This window comes from Lampetra planeri, chromosome 7 (genome assembly GCF_965212315.1).
Source record: "Lampetra planeri chromosome 7, kcLamPlan1.2.h2, whole genome shotgun sequence".
NCBI classification, from domain to species: domain Eukaryota; kingdom Metazoa; phylum Chordata; class Hyperoartia; order Petromyzontiformes; family Petromyzontidae; genus Lampetra; species Lampetra planeri.
In genome coordinates, this window is record NC_136113.1 from 12,648,001 (window position 1) to 12,657,043 (window position 9,043).

Here is a 9,043-nt window from a genome sequence, read left to right on the forward strand (position 1 = left end):
ACATGAAGTTGGGTTTGATATTTAAAGTTAACCTTCTTGGTTCTTTCGGTAAAGTCACGTAGAAGGGAAGTAATACAATAATAAAAATAAAACATAATAAAATAATTCTCACGACGTTTCGGCTACAACGCAAGCAGCCGTCTTCAGGTGAAGAATGAGACACTGCCAAGCTTATATATAAGCTCCAAGCTTGGCAGTGTCTCATTCTTCACCTGAAGACGGCTGCTTGCGTTGTAGCCGAAACGTCGTGAGAATTATTGTATTATATTTTATTTTTATTATTTTATTATTTCCCTTCTACGTGACTTTACCGAAAGAACCAAGAAGATGAATCCCTGCAGTCACGAAAGCTTTAAATCGAAATTTAAAGTAGCGAGCTGTGGGGTGTCACTGGATTTTGTGGATCAATGTTGATGTCTAAAACTCAAGAGAACCAGACTGAGTGACTGTTTAAATGTTTACTATTCAATATTAATGCTAGGCATTAAAAATTAAACACGTCTACTTCCACTATCAATTTGCTTAAAGGAACCATATATTTGTTGAACGAGAAAAATATGGACAAAGAAAAGAATTACGAATTATGTTATCACAATTATAGAATACAATTGACATACTCTTAGGTTTTTTCGGTAAAGTCACGTAGGTAAAAAATAAAATTTAAAGTTAATAAAAGTAACAATGGAAATAAAATAAAATAATGTAATTTATTATTTTATTTTATTTCCATCATTACTTTTATTAACTTTTAATTTAATTTTTTACCTACGTGACTTTACCGAAAAAACCTAAGCGTATGAATCCTTGCAGTCACGAAAGCTTCAAATCTAGAATTAATACAATTGACATGTTTTTATGTGATCGCATCTCCAGATGCTTCACAGGCGAAAAAACAAACCATAGCTACATGCACATGAGAACAGACGATCCTCAAGTCTTGAACAAGGGCAAGATAATCAAGTGCACGACGTTTAAGTAGAAGAGAACTCCAGACAACATGAGCAGAAGTCACGGAACGAAGGTTAACTGCAGGCATTGTAAGAAGGCCTTTATGGGGAGAGCACTTAAATTCTGCGTATTTGTCTCGCCCATTGATATAAAAGATGTTTTCATCAATCAGTCTGTGGGCTTTCAAGACCAATATCATTCAACATAATTAGTTTAAGTAAACTAAGGACCGGGTTTTGACCTTATGCGTGTCACCAGGCGATAAGCTTGTTAAATAAGTATTGCTCCGGTTGACATGTTAGGGCAATCTTTAATACAGGGCTCTGTTCAGCACAAAACATATATTTGCATGGGCTTTTGTGGAGAATATATAATTTTACAGCCGTTTGTCAATGCCCTTCTGGATGAAGGCCTTCACACCCCGTATCTCGCTTCGCTCGGTTCATAGACAAACGCACACACCACTGCGCCATTAATTATGACGCGTTGTGAGTCATACAATAAATATGAGGGCTCCCATTATAATTTCTAAATTAAAATAAAATGTTTTATTCTATCATCGCAGTTGTCCTTTCAGGGGAGGAGGGGGCTCAGGCTGTGCCGTGGGTTACCGTGCAGGAGAAATTCGTAAAGGGGGCCCAGTAGCCTCCTGAAGGACCAATGGTGTGTCACTAAAAAACATCCCTCGTTAGATCAAGATTGAGCCACATATGGAGCTTGGAGTTTATCAGAGAGCTACCACAGCACTATTTAGTGTTCTACGCAGCCAGTGCTCCTATTGTGTGTAGTGCATACCTGCCAACTCCTTATCAGCGCCCTACCTTATTACAGACCAATTCAGACCTTATTGGTCACTCCGTGCCCCTTATACGTTCATCCTACAAAGTCCCATCACAAACGGCTGTACGCCGTATGGACCTGAAAAGTCAATTGCCCTGTACAAGAATACGGGTACACCGTATGGGTTGACAAGTATGGTAGTATGATTTCTAGACTTTAGCATAACGCCCAGAGCAGATTCCACCATTTTACATTTTAAACCTATGATGATTGTCTCTTGGCCAAAACTGCTTCGAGGCCACTACTGGAACAGAGGTGCCTCCTTTCAAAAGTGTAATAAACGACTGGACCACGATGTCTGGCTCAGTGTCCTTTATTATTCGGTTCGTGCTGTACACCCACACGGCTGTCTTTACTCTGTAGCTTCTCCACGGTGCTGACTCCAATGTCGGCCCGATCCACAACAGCAGCTCCGCTGCTGTTCTCTCACACAGCCCCCCTTGGCTGTACTCTCTGCTGCTCTTCTCCCTCCGCAGCTCTCACAGCTTCTTGCTCTCTCTCTCTCCGCAGCTCCTCCTGGCAGCCACACCGCTGCCTCTAACAAGCAGCCCTCTCTCTCTCTCTCTCCGCAGCTCCTCCTGGCAGCCACACCGCTGCCTCTAACACGCAGCCCTCCTGGCTGTCTCCTCCCCAGCTGCACACCACTCCGCAGCTTCCTCTTATCTTCGGGGTTGGCTCCCGATCGCCGTCGGCGCCCCCCCCTCTCCACACTTGCCCGCGTGGCCTCACTCTTTTCCGCTCACACCCCGACTCCCTTCCCCTTCCGGTTTACCCGCTTAAAGCCCCGAACCTTACCCCCACGTCACATGACTCCACCCCCCGTGACGTCACCTCCGGAAGGTCGCTTACGCCCGCATTACACCACCCTCCCCCGTAGAAAAATCCCAGCCGACCTCGGCTGACCAATAGCAAATCGTAATGCGGCGAACCGAGCTTCCCCCCCTAAAGGACACTAAGCATATAATGTAACAACAAGAACAACAACAACGCAATGAACATCAACGATCGTACAAAAGCATGCAATAAATACAACTTGTAAGAAAAAAATAACAAGACAGCAACAATCAACGAAACGTAAGCGATTTGGAACGTGTGCGGGTCGCCGGCCCGTCCCGGACGGTCGGCGGCCCACTCGCAGAACGGGAACGCGATGAAAGTCGAGGAATGACAGGGGGTAATCCCCCTGTCGCAGCTGGAAGTCCACCGACGTCCCGTGTCCCTAAAGAGTTAGTCTTGGGCTTGTCCTGTGACCGTGCCCGCAGCTGGGTCGGAAGGGCTGCAGGGCTCGAAGGTCCCGCAGACCTGGCAGGCGTCCTCCGAGCCGGGCCCCTCGTCCCCCGCAATGTCACGGCCGGCCTGTCTGGAACAGGTACGACAGGCGCTCCAGCGAGATCAATGGACGCAGGCAGGGGAGAGTCAGCAGCAACAGACCCCGGCAAGGCAACATTGGGGGATGACGCATCATGTAAGGGAGCAACATATGGTTTCAAGCGCGACGTATGCACAACCCAGCGACGAGACCCAATCTGGACGCGTGCTGTCTGTGGGTTGGGAACCGCAATGAGGCGTACGGGACCATGCCAGGGTTTGTGCAATTTCGGCGAGGTCCCCGGACGTACCTGTGGACAATGAAGCCAGGCTAGGTCCCCAACCTTCCAAGGGCACTCCCCCTCAGACCGTCGCGCATATCGCTCGTTCCGGGCCTGGGCTTTGGCCGTAGCCACGCGGGCATTCTCCCGCGCCTCCGTGACTCGGCGAACCGTGTCCTGAATGTATTCAGGAAGTGGTTTACGAGGTCCCTTCACCCCAGTTCCCAATTGCACATCCACCGGCGGCACGTTTTCCCGACCATACATAAGGTAAAACGGCGAATATCCTGTAGCCGCATGAGGCGTCATCCTGTACGCCGAAAGCACCCCGGGGATGTGCAGATCCCAATCTGATTGTTGTTCACTCACGGTATGGCAAAGCATGGCAGACAACGTCCTGTTCAGCCGTTCAACCATACCATCCGTCTGCGGATGGTATGGGGATGTCCGTACTTTCTTAGTCCCAAGGGCCGCGCACACTTCCGCCAATAATTTAGAAGAGAAATTCCTGCCCTGGTCCGTGAGGAGTCTCTCAGGCGCCCCCTTATCCATAATATACCCAAACAAAAAGGCGTCGGTAATGGCCGCGGCCGACTGATCGGGCAACGGCCAGGCCATCGGCCAACGGGAGAGGTACTCAACCCCTACCAGCAAATATTTATTACCCCTCGCCGATGGTGGAAAAGGTCCCAATATGTCCAGCGCCACCAATTCATTGACTCGAGACACCTGAATCGACTGGAGAGGCGGCACGTAAGGATGTTTCGGCGGCTTACGTTGTGCACACGCAGGGCACGCGCGCACGTGCCCTACGACATCTGTCGCCATGCCGTGCCAAAAATAATGACGTTGCAACGTCAACAAGGTCTTCTGCACCCCTAAATGTAAGAGAGTGTCACAATGGAGGGTTCTAATCAACTCGAACCGCAAGGACGTTGGTACCACCAGGCGCCAACGTTCCTGGAACCCCTCCCGCCACATAAGCAGACCATCTCGGAGAGCGGTTTGCGGCCCCACAGCCGTACTCGGACTCCCATTGTCCTTAGCAGACCGCTTCCGCAAGGACACCAATGACTCATCCATCATCTGTTCCCGGATCCAGACAGACCGCGGCAGATTCAAAACCCCGTCAGCCGGTCCCGGTTCCATCGGAGTGTCCGACTTCTCGACGGCCAACGTGAGCGGCTGAGGGGGGTTTGGAATCGGCGAACACCTATGCGTCCCCGACTCACATTTACAAGGGGCGCGCCGCGGTAATCTGGAAAGTGCGTCAGCGTTCGCATGGCGCACTCCCTTCCGATGTTGAATTTGGAAGGAAAATTCCTGTAGCGTGTCCAACCAACGTGCCAACTGTCCGGATGGCTGGTCAATTTTAAGGGCATATTGCAAGGCCGCATGATCCGTACGCACAATAAAAGAACGACCGTAGAGGTATGGTCGAAATTGCCGTAGGAAAAAAACAACCGCCAATAGTTCTCTGCGAGTGACACAGTAGCGGGTTTCCGCAGGAGACAAGACTCGGCTACCATACGCCACGACACGCTCTACACCCCCTTTAGACTGTGATAACACCGCCCCAATACCTGTGTCACTCGCGTCCGTATCAAGAATGAATGGGTGATCGAAATCGGGATAATCCAATGTTGGGGCCGTGGCCAATAGATCACGCAGACTCCGAAAGGCCGCCTCCTCCGGCTGTCCCCAAACAAACTTCCGTCCTTTACCCGTAAGGAGATGCAAAGGCCTCGCAATCGTCGCAAAACCCGGCACGAATCTTCGGTAATACGAGGCAAATCCCAAAAACCGCCGAACATCCCCCACGGTGGCCGGAGTCGGCCAATCCCGGACGCACGCCGTCTTTTCCGGATCCGTGGACACTCCCTCAGCGCTCACGATGTGCCCCAAATAGCGGACGGACCGTTGCAGTAGGTGACATTTCTTTGGTTTGAATTTCAATTTGGCAGAACGCATCCTCGTGAACACTGTCTCCAGCCGCGTCAAATGTTCATCGAATGTGCGGCTGAAGACAATGATATCGTCCAAATATATAAGACATGTCTCCCACTGCAACCCCGTCAAAACGAGCTCCATCAATCTTTGAAATGTAGCAGGGGCCGCATTCAATCCCATCGGGAGACAGTTGAATTGAAATAACCCCTGCGGCGTACGGAATGCGGTTTTCTCCCGTGAGGACTCGTCAAGGGGAAGCTGCCAAAATCCCGAAGAGAGGTCCAGTGTGGAAAAGAACTTAGCCCCCGACAATGCGTCGAGGGAGTCATCCATACGCGGCAGGGGGTACGCATCTGCCACCGATATCTTATTCAATTTGCGGAAATCAACACAAAATCGCAATTTGCCATCCTTCTTCTTAACCAAGACGACTGGAGCGCCCCATGGGCTGTTAGATGGCGATATAATGTCCGCAGACAACATGTCTTCCACTGCCCCCCGTACGTGTTCTCGCTCCGCAGGACTCATCCGATGCGAATTTAATCGAATAGGGGCAGCATCGCCCGTCTCAATGTGATGGTAAAGCAAGGAAGTGCGGCCCAAATCCAAATCATCGGAGCTGAACACGTCGGAATATGTCAACAACAATTTACGCAGCGCACCACGTTGCTCCATGGACAGGGAAGAATTTTCGTCACATAATTGAGCAACCCAACGATCATCCGAACTCCTTGGCTCGGAAACCCCAGCAACAACTCCCCGGCTATGTGGACAATCATGGGTCGCAAACGCCGTAGTGGCATGTGCCACAACCGTACCGGCCGGGACACGGACGTTTTCTCCCCCCGCATTAAGCACCTGTAAAAACGGTAATTGATCCGGCCGGACGATGGTCTGTGCCCCCACTAACGCCAACCTGGTTGTTATCGTGGCGGACGGTGACAACAAGACCCCTACTGCTCCTAGCCGATCAGGCAGGGGCTTCCGATACCGCAAGGGTATAAGCATCTGTGTACCAGGTGGGATGTCCACAGATGCGACGGACAGCGCCTGCACTTGTACGGCCGAAGCAGGTCGCCCCCAGGGCGACGGCAGAAACGAGATTTGACGGCCCCCCGGCAGTTCAATACAATTCTCATTGATTTTGATCAAAATGGGCATCTTAGCCAAAAAATCGGTGCCTAACAAACAAGGAACCGCCAAAGATCTCGATATCAACACAACACCCGAGGCCGACACATCCCCAATAGATATCTTAGCATCCACCTGACCCACGATACCCATGCTACCCCCGTTCGCAGCGACGCACGACCCATAAACCGGACGCACAGCCCGCGACGGAATGCCCAACAGATGGAAAATGACATCCGATATAATAGTCGCAGACGCGCCCGAGTCGACCAAAATGCGCACGTCCACACCTTGTATGGACCCCGGTACAGTGGACGAACCCGTAGCGGCCGCGACAACTCTCCGTGCCAATTTGCGCCACTGCGTAACTGAATGACAAGGCCCCGTCGATGGCCTTTCTTTAACAACAACAATAGGATCGCGCAACACAGGTGGTGGGTGAGGTGGAAAGCCTTGCCGAGTGTCTGGTGCGTGCCGACATGCCTGTTTCGGAGGATCTTTAGCCGACTTGACCGGTGCCGAGGCCTCCTGCTGCGGCGGAGCCGGGAAGCGGGCCCAGCAGTCTCTGGCGTAGTGGCCCCTACGCCCGCAGCGGAAACATTCGGCCTCGTTGCGCCGAAGCGCAGGCCTCGCCTCCTGACGGCCCCGTTCTGGTAGCACCCGCGCGCGGTCTCGGCCCGCCGCGTCCCGTCCATGGAGCGGAGGCGGCCGTCAGTTGTTGAGGGCCCCGGTCATCCGGAACATAGACGGCCTGCGCAGGGTTCCACCCCAGCGCCTCCTCTTCTTTGACGGGCTCCCCCGTCCACGCCGTCACTTGTTTCCAGCGACGGAGGTTGAATTGCGCATCGAGACACTTAGCAGCCATCCGGGAAGTTAGCTTCTCATGCCCACACACAGGCATGGGGATCCCTAGATCCCGAGACAGCTCCAACATTTTCCCTAATATGAGAGGCTCCAGCAGGTCCTGTGGCGTCTCAGGATAAGCTGCCATGGCCAGCTCCAGCACCGCACCCCTGAACGCCACGGGCGACTCCTCTGGTGCTCGTTGTCGTTGAGCGAATCGCCGATGCGCATCATCTGGTGGCTCATAAGCATCGGCCATTTCTTGAAAAACACCACTTAAAGTTGCCTTCTTATCGGTCGCTATGGAACGGAAGAATCGGACAGATTCGTCGTCCAGGAGAGTCGGCAACACCTCCAAAGCCTCCGCATCGGTCCATCTTGCTGTGCGTACCGCCGCCAAGAAGCGGCAGGCGAACGCGCTCCAGTCCCCACCGACGGAAAATTCTTTAACTGTTGTAAGGTGGCGACTCCGACTCCTCTTCCCGCCGTCTTCCAATGGTGGTGGTTGTGATGGCAAATTCAAAATGGCGTCGGCCCGCGGCGTGGCCAAGATGGCGGTTTGGCGCCACGGAGCGCGCAAAATGGCGGCCTCTTGCCGCGTGGGCAATGGCGGCGGCAGGACAGGCAACGTGGCGGCCCGCGGAGCACCACTTGCATCATCCATCGTCCCTGGCGCGACGAGATGGCATAGATGCGCCAGGACGTCCTTAAGTGCCTCCAGTTGTACCGCCATCGCTTGCCATCGTTGATCCGCGTCTGATGATGTCGACGGACCCGCCACCGCGCCAACATCCTCCACTGCCGTTCCCGTGGTCTCCTCAGCCGGGCTCTCCTCCACCACCCCAACAGGATCCGCGGTTGGAGGGAGTTCGTCGTCGTCGGACGAAGAAGCCGATGCAGGCGCCGGATTAACTTTCTTCCTCACTTGTTTCGACATGCCGTTGCACTTCCGACACCAGTGTAATAAACGACTGGACCACGATGTCTGGCTCAGTGTCCTTTATTATTCGGTTCGTGCTGTACACCCACACGGCTGTCTTTACTCTGTAGCTTCTCCACGGTGCTGACTCCAATGTCGGCCCGATCCACAACAGCAGCTCCGCTGCTGTTCTCTCACACAGCCCCCCTTGGCTGTACTCTCTGCTGCTCTTCTCCCTCCGCAGCTCTCACAGCTTCTTGCTCTCTCTCTCTCTCTCTCCGCAGCTCCTCCTGGCAGCCACACCGCTGCCTCTAACAAGCAGCCCTCTCTCTCTCTCTCTCCGCAGCTCCTCCTGGCAGCCACACCGCTGCCTCTAACACGCAGCCCTCCTGGCTGTCTCCTCCCCAGCTGCACACCACTCCGCAGCTTCCTCTTATCTTCGGGGTTGGCTCCCGATCGCCGTCGGCGCCCCCCCCTCTCCACACTTGCCCGCGTGGCCTCACTCTTTTCCGCTCACACCCCGACTCCCTTCCCCTTCCGGTTTACCCGCTTAAAGCCCCGAACCTTACCCCCACGTCACATGACTCCACCCCCCGTGACGTCACCTCCGGAAGGTCGCTTACGCCCGCATTACAAAAGTAAAGAGCTACTTTAAAAAAATGGATTGGTATTTTCTTTTTGTAAAAAAAAATCATTTTCTTTCATATGGCAAGGTGAAATTAGCAACATGTGTACTGTATATATCAAGGCTTTATTTACCCATTCAGTAGTCTCTGTGGTGCCTTGGTGGATGCCCGGTGATTTTTCCCCTGAATAGGTGCCA